This window comes from Pseudophryne corroboree, chromosome 3 (assembly GCF_028390025.1).
Source record: "Pseudophryne corroboree isolate aPseCor3 chromosome 3, aPseCor3.hap2, whole genome shotgun sequence".
Classification (NCBI taxonomy): domain Eukaryota; kingdom Metazoa; phylum Chordata; class Amphibia; order Anura; family Myobatrachidae; genus Pseudophryne; species Pseudophryne corroboree.
In genome coordinates, this window is record NC_086446.1 from 461,115,117 (window position 1) to 461,130,792 (window position 15,676).

Genomic DNA, 15,676 nt, shown 5'->3' on the forward strand with positions numbered 1-15,676 from the left:
ATCTCTAGTCAGAGACCTCCTGAAGCCAAAACAGTTATCGGTGCATCATTGCACGCGAGTCCTGGGAAAAATGATAGCTTCCTACGAAGCAATCCCATTCGGAAGGTTCCATGCAAGAACTTTTCAGGGGGACCTGTTAGACAAGTGGTCCGGGTCGCATCTTCAGATGCATTAGGCTGATAACCCTGTCTCCAAGGACCAGGGTATCTCTACTGTAGTGGCTGCAGAGTGCCCATCTTCAAGAGGGCCGCAGGTTCGACATACAGGACTAGGTCCTAGTGACCATGGATGCCAGCCTTTGAGGCTGGGGGGCAGTCACACAGGGAAGAAACTTCCAGGGACTTTGGTCAAGTCAGGTGACCTCCCTACATAAATATTCTGGAACAGAGGGCCATTTACAATGCCCTGAGTCAGGCAAGGCCTCTGCTTCAAAACCAGCCGGTCCTGATCCAATCAGGCAACATCACGGCAGTCGCCCATGTAAACCAACAGGGCGGCACAAGAAGCAGGATGGCGATGGCAGAAGCCACAAGGATTCTCCGATGGGCGGAAAATCATGTGTTAGCACTGTCAGCAGTGTTCATTCCCGGAGTGGACAACTGGGAAGCAGATCTTCTCAGCAGACACGACTTCCACCCGAGAGTGTGGGGACTTCATCCAGAAGTCTTCCAAAGGATTGTACACCATTGGGAAAGGCCACAGGTGGACATGAAGGCGTCCCGCCTCAACGAAAAGCTATAAAAGATATTGCGCCAGGTCAAAGGACCTTCAGGCGATAGCTGTGGACGCTCTGGTAACACCGTGGGTGTACCAGTCGTTTTATGGGTTCCCCCCTCTGCCTCTCATACCAAAGGTACTGAGAATAATAAGAAGGCGAGGAGTAAGAACGATACTCGTGGTTCCGGATTGGCCAAGAAGAGCCTGGTACCCAGAACTTCAAGAAAATATATCAGAGGACCCATGGCCTCTGCCGCTCAGACAGGACCTGCTGCAGCAGGGGCCCTGTCTGTTCCAAGACTTACCGCGGCTACGTGTTGATGGCATGGCGGTTGAACGCCGGATCCTAAAGGAAAAGGGCATTCCGGAGGAAGTCATTCCTACGCTGATTCAAGCCAGGAAAGATGTAACTGCAAAACATTATCACCGCATATGGCGGAAATATGTTGCTTGGTGTGAGGCCAAAAAAGGCCCCAACAGAGGAATTTCAACTAGGTCGATTTCTGCATTTCCTACAAGCAGGAGTGTCTATGGGCCTAAAATTAGGCTCCATTAAGATACAGATCTCGGCTCTGTCGATTTTCTTCCAGAAAGCATTAGCTTCAGTACCTGAAGTTCAGACATTGTAAAAGGAGTGCTGCATATTCAGCCCCCGGTTGTGCCTCCAGTGGCACCTTGGGATCTCAACGTGGTGTTGAGTTTCTTAAAATCACATTGGTTTGAACCACTAAAAACCGTGGATCTAAAATATCTCACGGTGGTATCAGCTTTTCACTTGAACCAACCTATTGTGGTGCCTGCGGCTACTAGGGACTTGGAGGATTCCAAGTTACTGGACGTAGTCAGGGCCTTGAAAAATTATGTTTCCAGGACGGCTAGAGTCAGGAAAATTGACTCGCTATTTATCCTGTATGCACCCAACAGGCTGGGTGCTCCTGCTTCTAAGCAGACTATCGCTCGCTGGATCTGTGACACGATTCAGCAGGCGCATTCTGTGGCTGGACTGCCGCATCTTAAATCAGTGAAAGCCCATTCCACAGGGAAGGTGGGCTCATCTTGGGCGGCTGCCCGAGGGGTCTCGGCTTTACAACTTTGCCGAGCTGTTATTTGGTCAGGGGCAAACACGTTTGCAAAATTCTACAAAATTGATACCCTGGCTGAGGAGGACCTGGAGTTCTCTCATTCGGTGCTGCAGAGTCACCCGCACTCTCCCGCCCGTTTGGGAGCTTTGGTATAATCCCCATGGTCCTTACGGAGTTCCCAGCATCCACTAGGACGTCAGAGAAAATAAGATTTTACTCACCGGTAAATCTATTTCTCGTAGTCCGTAGTGGATGCTGGGCGCCCATCCCAAGTGCGGATTGTCTGCAATACTTGTATATAGTTATTGCCTAACTAAAGGGTTATTGTTGAGCCATCTGTTGAGAGGCTCAGTTATATTCATACTGTTAACTGGGTATAGTATCACGAGTTATACGGTGTGATTGGTGTGGCTGGTATGAGTCTTACCCGGGATTCAAAATCCTTCCTTATTATGTCAGCTCGTCCGGGCACAGTGTCCTAACTGAGGCTTGGAGGAGGGTCATAGTGGGAGGAGCCAGTGCACACCAGGTAGTCATAAATCTTTCTAGAGTGCCCAGCCTCCTTCGGAGCCCGCTATTCCCCATGGTCCTTACGGAGTTCCCAGCATCCACTACAGACTACGAGAAATAGATTTACCGGTGAGTAAAATCTTATTTTCTGTTATTTACTGTAATACTAAGTTTTGTCTCCCTGTACTGTCCTCTGTACGGCGCTGCGAAACACTTGTGGCGCCCTAGAAATAAAATGTAATAATAATGTTTGTATTGGATACACTACAGCTGGAAATATATGTAGTCTCTTTGGGGAAAATAAATGATTGTAATTATATGTAAATTAGTGGCAGACTATTAGTGGAGTGTGTGTGTGTGTGTGTGTGTGTACTACGTATGTATGTATGTATTGTCAAAGTCGAAAAATATCCTGATACATATGTCTTGTACTAACCCCTCATGCACATGCCCGCTGCACGTGCACACGCTCTGCCGTGCACATATCCGCAATTTGCGTAAGATCGCTCCGGCGATCACGTGCGGTGTATGCGCATTTACGGTAGAGTTTGTAAGCGTCTAGCGTGCGACTCGATCATAACATATTTAACCCATATAGTGTATATTGTAGTAAATATTCCCCTAGACAATGTCAGCAAGTATGTTTAGTTTAAACGGTTCCTGGACAGAGAGATTCCTCTTTGCATGATAGGAAGGGTCAGACAAAGGTTGAAAGGTGGTGTTTAGTATCCAGCTATAGGGTATTTTATGAGTAACATTCCGATGCTAGTTAGGAAAGGATCGCTCGCTCCTGCGTATAGTTATGTACAAAAGTAGTTTATGAACACATATTGTATTTGCAATAAATTACACATGCGGCGGGAAACCTGAGGATACCTCCCACCAGAGCAGTTGGAGAAAGACACAGCCCACCTGTTCAATCCACCTATGACCTTTGCTATAATGTGGAGACACATTCCTGTGTCCAATGAACAATGAGATTGTAGGGACCATTGTGTTGTGAATGTATGTTGTGTATATAAAGACCACCATTGCCTGTCCAGTCACTCTCTCTGAAGGCTTTCTCTCTGAATGCTGAGGGCTGGATCCAGGACGCGCTTGCGAATCATCCCCACGTATGTATTATTCTCTGTAGCCATTTTGTTATCCATTTTGTTCGCCATTTGTTCTCATTGTGTTCTCATTCTGTCCGCTCTTGTTTGCGATCGTTCGCTTTTGTTCATGTATATTCTGTTATTCTGTTTAGATTTCTCTGTTAGTTTGTAGTGTATAACTTGTATTGTGTTTCCCCTTTTTCTCTAAATAATCCACGGCAGTGTTAGAACTGCTGCGGTTTTAAATCCAAACCAGGTCTTGTGTTTTCACTGTTTATTGCCAAGTGCGTACCACGTGCAGGACCCTGTACGCAAATAGCGTGCAAAGTGCGTAACACGTGCACGTGGCCTAGCGGCCATTACGGCTTCACGGTATTGGTATATAGCTTCATGTTTAAAGGTAATATTTGACATTATCAATTGAGGGCTCGTCCGGTCCTCCTCATATCCGCAGCCTAGCAGGACAAGGCAGACTTTTATCTATCAGCAAAGGGCGGGAAGGTAGTATCCCTGTTAGCCGTTTGGTGGTCGGGGATACAGTAGTGCTGATTAGATAGACGTCTGCTCCGCTTGGTTTGTAGGGATGCTGGTGGGATCCGAAACTGAAAGGTAAGAACGCAAAGCTATTATTTCTTATCGTTTTTTAAATCTGTTTAAATTTCTGTTTGGTTTCAACTGCGCACGCAACACACGCACGCATTTGTATTTTATCTGTGTATTTTCGCATATCTACATTTCTGTTTGCCATTAGCATTGATCACGTGCTGAGAAATTTGTTGCTATTTCGTTAAAAGTAAAAAGTAATATTTAAGGAAGTAATTGTAAGGCACACACGCAGCCTGACCCAGTTATAAAGGTTTATACAGGAGATACTGTGTGGTGCTTGGTAAGCGATTATAGTTACATATCGTTTGCATTTATAGAAGCGTGTTATTTGTATTGCTGCGGACGCATCCGGCCTTTGTATACGTGTCTCGGACCACGTGCGAGATAGCGTACGCAACACAGAGGCCTACACACGTGGCGTGTTTACGCAACGTGCGTACGGATACGCCCACTAAATACAAATCACACAATAACATTGTTTTAGTTTGAGTGATACGGAAGCCACGCGATAATAGCACAAATTTGTTCAGTTTCCAAAATTTTAGTTTAAAAGATCCTTCTCCTATTACATCACCTCTGGGATTAGCCTGTTTTACCTGAATGAAAGTAATTTTCTGTACAGAAAAATCAAAGTGCATATGAGTGAGCAGGAGTGAGTGTGAAAAAAATAAAGTTTTTTTGTGAACCCATAATTCGGGATCCCGTCGGAGACCACATCAGGTGAGTGGACACTTGGTGGCGTGGGAGTGGCTTTCTCACGTTAACATTGTATAAGGTATAAAGGAGCAAGGTAGTATTACAGCAGACCAAAAGGTCGGCGAAAGTCAGAAATCCGTTTAAGGTAAGTAATGAAGTTCTGAAAACCCTGACTTAAGAAAGGTCAGAGGTAGTGAGCGCAGCCCCGGGGGTTTGCGTAGTACCCATATAGGCCCGTTTTGAGAATACGCTACGGCTGAGGTTTCGCAGCCTAAACAACCGATTCCGTTGGTCGTGCAGCGGATAAGTAATAGTTACTTATACGCAGTGCGACTGGACCGCACACTACTGTGTACATTAGTTAGTTCACCTTGATACCCACTAAATTTGCTGCGGGATCATAGACGCTAATTGTACAGGTAAACGTGATTTGTGTAGGTTTTTTTTATTTTAAGGGAGTTTCGCTGTTCACTCAGGAAATCTCCAACAACTGATATTTACTGGGAGGGGTAGCATACTCCCACACGCTCTCAGTAAATAGAGGTTATAAAAGATCCCGAGGTTGGGTACTACTGGCACTGGTAACTGGTTACGGACACAGGCCTGGTGTATAGGCCAACAGGGGCGTGAGTGGGTGAAAGCGCTCGGAGAATCAACAAGGGTTCACGTTGATATTTGTCGGCCCAAAGGGTCGGCGAGGTACATAATGTGTGAGAAATATGGATCACACGCAGAGGTCTTGTGCAATGAATGGGAACGTATGACTGTGAACGATGGGGAACAGTTCCCTAGGGTAGGCAGTTTTAATCCTGAGGTTTTGCAAAATTTAAGGAGAAGGATATGTCTGATTAAATCCGGAAAGCAACGGATTAGACATTATGATTATTTACAGTTATGGCAACAGGAAGGTGAGATACAAAGGGGATTAGCTCAAGCAGCTGGTTCCAACCCTATCAGAAAACTGTTAGCCACAGCACCACCACCACCACCATACATAACAGGAGAGAAAATGGCTACAGAGAATGGCATACTGGTATATGATAAAAGTGCACTTAATAAATGTATTAGTGATAAGAGTAAAGTAGATAAGTGTATTGATGCTAATGCTAACCCGTGCAAGTTATATCCCATCCTTAACCTCTCTCAGGACTGCGACCAGGAAGATGAGCCCACAACGATATCAGCACTCTCTTTAGCAGCCACCATACAAGAGACTACAGTAGGCACGGCCCAACCAGTAAGAGGAGTAGCGAAGGCCCCTAGTGGAGGGATAGGTGAGGTCGTGTCCACGGGTAAGTACGGAACTGTACATTATGCGGAAACAATTACACCTCACATTGTAGAAGAAACACAGAGTGATGTAATTGAACTTAATCCTGTCAGGGTGATCGCAGTCCCAAATGGAAAGACTGATGCTCTGGGAGTCACTCCCGTCAGGAACATTGCAATGCATTGTCCCTTCTCCCGGACAGAATTGAGGACAATTATGTCTGAATTTCCAGATCCAAGGAAAGATCTAGCCGCATGCCAAAGGTTCATTAAAGAACTAGGTAACGCAGCTGAACCCACTAACAAGGATTGGCGGACAGTACTGCGGGCATGTTTGCCCTCTACCATTGACCCTTTGAAATTCATTACTGATTGTAAGTTAGATGAAGAGAAACCTCTCACTGATGCTTACAATCAGGAAAATGTTAAACAGATCAACCTGCAGTTAGGAGTATATTTCCCAACTGTTGTCAAGTGGAACAAAATTTTCTCCATAAGACAAAAAGAAGGGGAAAATGCTTCTGACTACTTCCATAGGGCATTAGAGGAAATGGCTAGGTACACTGGAGTTGTAGACATTGAAGAAAATGTGCACCATAGAGAGGTAGCGGTGTCCGTATTAATGGACGGTTTAAAGGAAGTGTTGAGAAATAGGACACAAACCACTCAACCAAACTGGAGAGGTATGTCGGTGGCTGCTTTGAGAGAGACCGCTGTCGGGCATGATCGGAACATCATTAGACACAGGGAGTCACAGGGCGATAAGCTGATGGCAGTGAGTATACAGGCCCTTACAACAAGGCCACCTCAGCCTAAGCCCCAGACCCCTGACGGTAAGTCGTATGTGGTAAAATGTTATAACTGTCAGAAGGGAGGACATTTTGCACGACACTGCACCTATAGAAACCCACATAAGGTATATCAACCCCCTAGACAACAACACGAGACACGTAATTGGGATCAGGGACCGCAGAGGAGGAGTTATGAGCCACATGCAGGGGAAACCAAAAGGTACCCACCAAAAAGAGACTGGCAGGTCTCTGAAAATTCTCTGTTACCCCCCTCACATATTGTAGCTGCCAACGCGCTGCGGGAGGGCCACAACTTACAATAGGGGTCAGGCCACACCTGTAGTCTGCAGCCAGTGAAATTAATTGCGAGCCTTGGAAGTGAACCCGAGGTCACAATTGATGTAGCTGGTAGATCACTACCTTTCCTTGTAGATACGGGGGCGGCCAAGTCAGTGTTAAATTCAACAGTGGGTATGAAAACCACTGGTAAAACAATTCCAGCCATGGGAGTAACAGGAGTAGTACAATACTATCCTTTAAGCAAACCAGCAGAGATTACGATAGGGCCTTTGCAGACCAAGCACTCCTTTTTGCTAGCTGCATCGGCTCCGACTAATCTACTTGGGAGAGATTTACTGTGCAAGATAGGGTGCGTCATATATTGTACTCCTGGAGGTGTGTTCTTAGATATACCCGAGAATCACGCTCAGGAAGTGCAGGATATGCTAGACTCTCCTCAAAGGTTAATGTCACACACTGCTGTTACAGACAGGTGTCCATCCAAGGTAGAGGAAATGATCTCCCAGATACCGGAGTCACTTTGGACCAAGGATGGACAAGACACTGGATTAATGGCAAATGTAGCTCCTGTAGTAGTTCAAATAAAAGATGGTAGGATAGCTCCAAAAATCCCACAGTATCCTCTGAAGCCAGAGGTGGAGTTAGGAGTTTACCCAGTAATAAAGCGCTTGCTACAACAGGGCATTCTGGTTAGGACGTCCAGCACTGCCAATAGTCCCATCTTCCCTGTGAAAAAGAGTGGGGGGAGGGGTTACAGACTAGTGCAGGATTTAAGGGGGATCAACAAAATAGTTGAGAGCCAATTCCCCATAGTGCCAAATCCAGCTGTCATCCTTATGCAAATCCCTCCCACTGCGGAATTTTTCAGTTATTGACCTCTGCTCCGCTTTCTTTTCGGTCCCTCTGCACCCTGACAGTCAATATTTGTTTGCATTCACATACAGAGGAGTACAGTACACCTGGACTCGTTTACCACAAGGTTTCATTGACAGCCCAAGTATTTTCTCACAGGCTTTGCATGATTGTTTACAATCCTTTCAACCTGAGAGCGGATCAGTATTAATACAGTATGTAGATGACTTACTGCTGTGTTCTGATTCACTTGAAGCGTCCTTGAGAGACACGAAACAGCTTCTGTTTCATCTTTCTAATACGGGACACAAGGTTTCAAAGGATAAGTTACAGTTATGCCAGACCAAGGTAAAATATTTGGGACATTGTTTGACACAAGGACTGAGACACCTCACCGCTGATAGAATACAGGCGATTCGCGACATGACTCTGCCACAAACCCAGCAACAGATCCGCACTTTCCTAGGAATGTGTGGGCACTGCCGCAACTGGATCCCAGGGTTTTCCATACTAGCCTTACCTTTACAAGAGATGGTCTCATCAAACAAACCAGATTGGATTTCGCACACAGATGAGTCCGAACTGGCATTTGAGAGACTCAAACAGTGCCTATCGCAGGCACCAGCATTAGGTATGCCAGATTATGGGAAACCCTTTGAACTGTACGGAACGGAAAGTGCTGGATGTGCGGCAGGTGTTTTAACCAAGAAACATGGTGATGCCAGCAGGCCGGTAGCCTACTACAGCGCTCAGCTAGACACCGTAGCACGATCTCTCCCCACATGCTTGCGAAGTGTTGCAACGATAGCATTGCTAGTGAGTAAAAGCGAAGATGTAGTGTTGGGACACAACCTGACCATCCATACACCTCATGCACTGTCAGCCTTACTGAATTCTGCCCAAACCAGACACGTCTCATCTGCACGGTTTACAAGGTGGGAATTAGCACTAATAGCCCCTGTAAACATCACCATAAGGAGATGCAGCGCACTAAATCCTGCAACGTATCTCCCGGGTGTGCCTGGACAGGCACAAAGGGTGGGGGATGAGAGTGATGGTGAAGGAGGATTTAGTACAGACACGGACACACATGATTGTATGGAATATTTGAACCAAAATTTCACTGCAAGGCCCGACATCAGTGACAACCCACTGGAAGGTGTAGATTTTACTTTTTACACTGACGGTAGTTGCCACAGACAGACGGACTCGGGAGACTTGTGTACTGGATACGCAGTCGTAGATGACAAAGGTACCATAGAAGCGGAACCCCTGGGCCCACCACACTCAGCACAAGTTGCTGAGCTGGTCGCCCTAACCAGAGCGTGTGAATTGGCTAAGGGTAAGTCAGCCAATATTTACACGGATTCTAGGTATGCCTTTGGAGTAGTACATGATTTCGAGGCCCTATGGCGCCTCAGAAATTTCATGACGGCAGCTGGCACACCCGTGGCACATGCGACCCACATCAAAAGACTTCTAACAGCGATATAGGAACCTGACAGAGTGGCTGTTATCAAGTGTAAAGCCCACACATACAGCCAAGACCCAGTGTCACTTGGTAACAGCCGGGCAGACGAAGCTGCTAAATCAGCAGCCAGTACCCCCATACAGACAGACATCACACAACTGATGGTATTCAATACCGTCAACACACAGAAATTGAGTGAAATGCAAAATTTGTGTTCCCCACAGGAAAAGGCAGTCTGGAGGTCAAAAGGATATGGCCAGGAGTCCTCAGGACTCTGGACAGGGTAAGCCAGTGGCACCCAGAGCATACCTTCCAAGTTTAGCTGAGGCGGCACATGGTCTGACTCATCTAGGCAAAGAAGGTATGTGCAAATTGGTAAGAGCCTACTGGTGCGCGCCAGTATTTTCTTCTCATGCGGGTAAGAGAGCAATAACATGCCTCACCTGCTTGAGGAAGAATATTGGAAAGGCGATACCAACTGAACCATCCCATATCCCGCCAACGGACAGCCCTTTTCAGGTAATACAAATTGATTTCATACAATTGCCACCTTGTAGAAATTTTAAGTATGTATTGGTTTGTATTGATGTGTTTTCAAATTGGGTTGAAGCGTTCCCCGCTGCCACAAATACTGCTGTGTTTACTGCAAAGAAAATTGTGCAGGAATTTGTGTGCAGGTATGGTATCCCTAGGATAATCGAAAGTGATATGGGTACCCATTTTACAGGTGAAGTCTTTCAGGTAATGTGCAAATTAATGGGAATTACTAGTAAGCTGCATACTCCGTACCGCCCACAGGCGAGTGCGAAAGTGGAAAGAGTAAATAAGATTTTACTCACCGGTAAATCTATTTCTCGTAGTCCGTAGTGGATGCTGGGGACTCCGTAAGGACCATGGGGAATAGCGGCTCCGCAGGAGACTGGGACAGCTAAGAAAGATTTAGGACTACTTGGTGTGCACTGGCTCCTCCCACCATGACCCTCCTCCAGACTTCAGTAAGGATACTGTGCCCGGAAGAGCTGACACAATAAGGAAGGATTTTGAATCCCGGGTAAGACTCATACCAGCCACACCAATCACACCGTATAACTCGTGATAATATACCCAGTTAACAGTATGAACACAACAGAGCCTCTCAAAAGATGGCTCAACAATAACCCTTGTAGTTAACAATAACTATATACAAGTATTGCAGACAGTCCGCACTTGGGACGGGCGCCCAGCATCCACTACGGACTACGAGAAATAGAATTACCGGTGAGTAAAATCTTATTTTCTCTGACGTCCTAGTGGATGCTGGGGACCCTGTAAGGACCATGGGGATTATACCAAAGCTCCCAAACGGGCGGGAGAGTGCGGATGACTCTGCAGCACCGAATGAGAGAACTCCAGGTCCTCCTCAGCCAGGGTATCAAATTTATAGAATTTTGCAAACGTGTTTGCCCCTGACCAAGTAGCAGCTCGGCAAAGTTGTAAAGCCGAGACCCCTCAGGCAGCCGCCCAAGAAGAGCCCACTTTCCTCGTGGAATGGGCTTTTACAGATTTAGGGTGCGGCAGTCCAGCCGCAGAATGTGCAAGTTGAATCGTGCTACAGATCCAGCGAGCAATAGTCTGCTTAGAAGCAGGAGCACCCAGCTTGTTGGGTGCATACAAGATAAACAGCGAGTCAGTCTTCCTGACTCCAGCTGTCCTGGAAACATATACTTTTCAGGGCCCTGACTACGTCCAGTAACTTGGAATCCTCCAAGTCCCAAGTAGCCGCAGGCACCACAATAGGTTGGTTCACATGAAAAACTGATACCACCTTAGGAAGGAATTGGGAACGAGTCCTCAATTTCGCCTTTCCCATATAAAATACAGATAAGGGCTTTTGTCAATTCTGATACACGCCTGGCCGACGCCAAGGCCCACAGAATGACCACTTTCCACGTGAGGTATTATAGCTCCACGGATTTAAGTGGCTCAACCCAATGCGACTTCAGGAAATCCAACACCACGTTGAGATCCCACGGTGCCACTGGAGGCACAAACGGGGGCTGACTATGCAGCCCTCCCTTAACAAAAGTCTGAACTTCAGGCAGTGAAGCCAATTCCATTTTGGAAGAAAATCGATAGAGCCGAAATCTGGACCTCAATGGAACCCAATTGTAGGCCCATAGTCACCTCTGACTGTAGGAAATGCAGAAATCGACCTAGCTGAAATTTCTCCTTTGGGGCCTTCCTGGCCTCACAGTACGCAACATATTTCCGCCATATGCGGTGATAATGGTTAGCGTTCACTTCTTTCCTAGCTTTAAATAGCGTAGGGATAACTTCCTCCGGAATTCCCTTTTCCTTCAGGATCCGGCGTTCAACCGCCATGCCGTCCAACGCAGCCGCGGAACGTCTTGGAACAGACAGGCCCCCTGCTGCAGCAGGTCCTGTCTGAGCGGCAGAGGCCATGGGTCCTCTGAGATCTTTGTAACTTTTAGTTGAGGCGGGATGCCATAATGTCCACCTGTGGCCTTTCCCAACGGTGTACAATCATTTGGAAGACTTCTGGATGAAGTCCCCACTCTCCCGGGTGGAGGTCGTGTCTTCTGAGAAAGTCTGCTTCTCAGTTGTCCACTCCGGGAATGAACACTGCTGACAGTGCTAACACAAGATTTTCCGCCCATCGGAGAATCCTTGTGGCTTCTGCCATCGCCATCCTGCTTCTTGTGCCGCCCTGTCGTTTACATGAGCGACCGCCGTGATGTTGTCTGACTGGATCAGCACCGGCCGGTGTTGAAGCAGGGGTCTAGCCTGACTTAGGGCATTGTAAATGGCCCTTAGTTCCAGAATATTTATGTGTAGGGAAGTCTCCTGACTTTTCCATAGCCTTGGAAGTTTCTTCCCTGTGTGACTGCCCCCCAGCCTCGAAGGCTGGCATCCGTGGTCACCAGGACCCAGTCCTGTATGCCGAATCTGCGGCCCCCTAGAAGATGAGCACTCTGCAGCCACCACCACAGCGACACCCTGGCCCTTGGAGACAGGGTTATCCGCCGATGCATCTGAAGATGCGACCCGGACCACATGTCCAACAGATCCCACTGGAAAATCCTTGTATGGGACCTGGCGAATGGAATTTCTTCGTAAGAAGCTACCATCCTTCCCAGGGCTTGCGTGCATTGATGCACCGACACCTGTATACGTATTAGGAGGTCTCTGTCTAGAGACGACAACTCCTTGGACTTCTCCTCCGGGAGAAACCCTTTTTATCCTGTTCTGTGTCCAGAACCATACTCAGGAACAGTAGACGCGTCGTAGGAACCAGCTGCGACTTTGGATATTCAGAATCCAGCCGTGCTGTTGTAGCACTTCCCGAGATAGTGCTAGTCCGCCGAACAACTGCTCCCTGGACCTCGCCTTTATAAGGAGATCGTCCAAGTACGGGATAATTATTTCGGCCATTACCTTGGTAAATACCTCGGTGCCGGGGACAGACCAACGGCAACGTCTGGAATTGGTAATGACAATCCTGTACCACAATTTTGAGGTACTCCTGGTGAAGAGGGTAAATAGGGACATGCAGGTAAGCATCCTTGATGTCCAGTGATACCATGAAATTCTCCAGGCTTGCAATAATCGCCCTGAGCGATTCCATTTCGAACTTGAACCTTCGTATATAAGTGTTCAAGGCTTTCAATTTTAGAATGGGTCTCACCGAACCGTCTGGTTTCGGTACCACAACATTTTGGAATAGTAACCCCGGCCTTGAAGGAGGGGTACCTTGATTTCACCTGCTGGAAGTGCAGCTTGTGAATTGCCACCAGTACTACTTTTCTCCGAGGGCAGCAGGCAAGGTTGAGGTGAGGTAACGGCGAGGGGGAGTCGCCTCGAACTCCAGCCTGTATCCCTGTGATACTATTTGCAGAACCTAGGGATCCACCTGTGGGCAAACCCACTGGTCCCTGAAGTTCCCGAGACGCGCCCCTACCGCACCTGTCTCCACCTGTGGAGCCCTAACGTCAAGCGGTGGACTCAGAGGAAGCGGGGGAAGATTTTTGATCCTGGGAACTGGCTGCTGGTGCAGCTTTTTCCTTCTTCCCTTGTCTCTGTGCAGAAAGGAAGCGCCTTTGACCCGCTTGCTTTTCTGAAGCCGAAAGGACTGTACCTGAAAATACGGTGCTTTCTTAGGCTGTGAGGAAACCTGAGGTAAAATTTTTTCCTTCCCAGCTGTTGCTGTGGATACGAGGTCCCAGAGACCATCCCCAAACAATTCCTCACCCTTATAAGGCAGAATCTCCATGTGCCTTTTATAGGCAGCATCACCTGTCCACTGCCGGGTTTCTAATACCCTCCTGGCAGAATGGACATTGCATTTATTCTGGATGCCAGCCGGCAAATATCCCTCGTTGCATCCTTTATATATAAGATGACGTCTTTAATATGCTCTATGTTAGCAAACTATTATCCCTGTCTTAGAGTATTAATATTATCTGACAGGGTATCAGACCACGCTGCAGCAGCACTATTTATGCTGAGGCAATTGCAGGATAGGATGAGTGTGTATATACAGACTTCAGGATAGCCTCCTGTTTTTTATCAGCAGGCTCCTTCAAGGTGGCCGTATCCTAAGACGGCAGTGCCACTTTTTTTGCCAAACGTGTGAGCGCCTTATCGACCCTAAGGGATATCTCCCAACGTGACCTATCCTCTGGCGGGAAAGGGTACGCCATCAGTAACTTTTTAGAAATTACCAGTTTCTTATTGGGGGAACCCACGCTACTTTACACACTTCATTCATTCATCTGATGGGGGAACAAAACACTGGCTGCTTTTTCTCCCCAAAAATAAAACCCCTTTTATGTGGTACTTGGGTTCATGTCAGAAATGCGTAACACATTTTTCATTGCCGAGATCATGTAACGGATGTTCCTAGTGGATTGTGTATATGTCTCAACCTCGTCGACACTGGAGTCAGACTCCGTGTCGACATCTGTGTCTGCCATCTGAGGTAACGGGCGCTTTTTGAGCCCCTGATGGCCTTTGAGACGCCTGGGCAGGCGCGGGCTGAGAAGCCGGCTGTCCCACAGCTGTTTTACGTCATCCAGCCTTGTAAGGAGTTGACATTGTCGGTTAATACCTTCCACCTATCCATCCACTCTGGTGTCGGCCCCACAGGGGGCGACATCCCATTTATCGGCCTCTGCTCCACCTCCACGTAACCTTCCTCATCCCACATGTCGACACAGCCGTACCGACACACAGCACACACACAGGGAATGCTCTGACTGAAGACAGGACCCCACAAAGTCCTTTGGGGAGACAGAGAGAGAGTATGCCAGCACACACCAGAGCGCTATATAATGCAGGGATTAACACTATAACTGAGTGATTTTTCCCCCAATAGCTGCTTGTATAAACAATATTGCGCCTAAATTTAGTGCCCCCCCCCTCTCTTTTTAACCCTTTGAGCCTGAAAACTACAGGGGAGAGCCTGGGGAGCTGTCTTCCAGCTGCACTGTGAAGAGAAAATGGCGCCAGTGTGCTGAGGGAAATAGCTCCGCCCCTTTTTCGCTGACTTTTCTCCCGCTTTTTTATGGATTCTGGCAGGGGTATTTATCACATATATAGCCTCTGGGGCTATATATTGTGATATATTTGCCAGCCAAGGTGTTTTTATTGCTGCTCAGGGCACGCCCCCCAGCGCCCTGCACCCTCAGTGACCGGAGTGTGAAGTGTGTATGAGGAGCAATGGCGCACAGCTGCAGTGCTGTGCGCTACCTTGGTGAAGACTGATGTCTTCTGCCGCCGATTTTCCGGATTCTTCTTGCTTCTGGCTCTGTAAGGGGGCCGGCGGCGCGGCTCCGGGACCGAACACCAATGGCCGGTTCCATGCGGTCGATCCCTCTGGAGCTAATGGTGTCCAGTAGCCTAAGAAGCCCAAGCTACCACCAGTTAGGTAGGTTCGCTTCTTCTCCCCTTAGTCCCTCGCTGCAGTGAGTCTGTTGCCAGCAGATCTCACTGTAAAATAAAAAACCTAAAATATACTTTCTCTCTAGGAGCTCAGGAGAGCCCCTAGTGTGCATCCAGCTCAGCCGGGCACAGGATTCTAACTGAAGTCTGGAGGAGGGTCATGGTGGGAGGAGCCAGTGCACACTAGGTAGTCCTAAATCTTTCTTAGCTGTGCCCAGTCTCCTGCGGAGCTGCTATTCCCCATGGTCCTTACGGAGTCCCCAGCATCCACTAGGACGTCAGAGAAAACAGCACTATTAAGAACAAGTTGAGCAAAGTGATGGCTGAAACTGGATTGTTGTGGCCAGA

At 47.7% G+C, this 15,676-nt stretch overlaps 1 long non-coding RNA gene across 1 annotated transcript in view; it reads right to left on the reverse strand.

Annotated features, from left to right (window-relative positions):
- Positions 1 to 3,662: 3,662 nt before the first annotated feature.
- Positions 3,663 to 15,676, reverse strand: part of LOC135057904 (uncharacterized) — a 131,211-nt gene continuing 119,197 nt past the window's right edge. Inside the window, exon 2 of the long non-coding RNA XR_010244449.1 lies at positions 3,663 to 4,005. This is a non-coding gene — a long non-coding RNA (uncharacterized LOC135057904). The remainder of the gene's footprint in view (positions 4,006 to 15,676) is intronic.